General features: G+C 30.2%; 1 protein-coding gene across 1 annotated transcript in view; it reads right to left on the bottom strand.

The window, feature by feature from the left end:
* The window catches only part of LOC122571773, a 122,368-nt gene that overhangs the window by 611 nt on the left and 120,724 nt on the right, over window positions 1-1,033 (bottom strand). The window lies entirely within an intron of this gene.

The raw sequence follows: 1,033 nt of genomic DNA, 5'->3' as shown, positions 1-1,033 counted from the left end.
ACGAGATAACGTATAACGTTATGTGGTATTATGATATAACGTATTACGTTATGTGGTTTTACTATATAAGGTATAACGTTATATAGTATTACGATATAACGTATAACGTTGTTTGGTATTACGATATGACGTATAACATTATATAGTATTACGTTATAAGGTATAACGTAAGTTAGTATTAGGATATTACGTATATCGTAATATAGCAATACGATATAACGTATAACGTTATGAGGTGTTACGATATGACGAATAACGTTATGTGGTATTACGATCTAACGTATAACGATATGTGGTATTGCGATATAATGTATAACGTTACGTAGTACCGCGATATGACGTATAACGTTATGTGGTACTACGATATAAGGTATAACGTTATATAGTATTACGATATAACGTATAACGTTGTTTGGTACTGCGATATGACGTATAACATTATATAGTATTACGTTATAAGGTATAACGTAAGTTAGTATTAGGATATTACGTATATCGTCATATAGCAATACCATATAACGTATAACGTTATGAGGTGTTACGATATGTTTAATAACGTTATGTGGTATTACGATCTAACGTATAACGTTATGTGGTATTACGTTATAATGTATAACGTTATATAGTATTACGATATAACGTACAACGCTATGTGGTATTACGATATGATGTATAACATTACACAGTATTACGTTATACGGTATAACGTAATGTAGTATTAGGATATAACGTATATCGTCATACAGCAATACGATATAACGTATAACGTTATGTGGTATTACGACAGAACGTATAACGTTATGTCGGATTACGATATGACGTATAACGTCATATAGCAACACGATATAACGTATAACGCCATGTGGTATTACGATATGATGTATAACATTATATAGTATTACGTTATACGGTATAACGTAATGTAGTATTAGGATATAACGTATATCGTCATATAGCAATACCATATAACGTATAACGTTATGTGGTATTACAATATAACGTATAACGTTGTTTGGTATTACGATATGACGTA

Source organism: Bombus pyrosoma, linkage group LG10, assembly GCF_014825855.1.
Source record: "Bombus pyrosoma isolate SC7728 linkage group LG10, ASM1482585v1, whole genome shotgun sequence".
Taxonomy (NCBI): Eukaryota; Metazoa; Arthropoda; class Insecta; order Hymenoptera; family Apidae; genus Bombus; species Bombus pyrosoma.
Note: the sequence above shows the minus strand (reverse complement) of the source record. Positions and strands in the feature narration are given on the sequence as shown.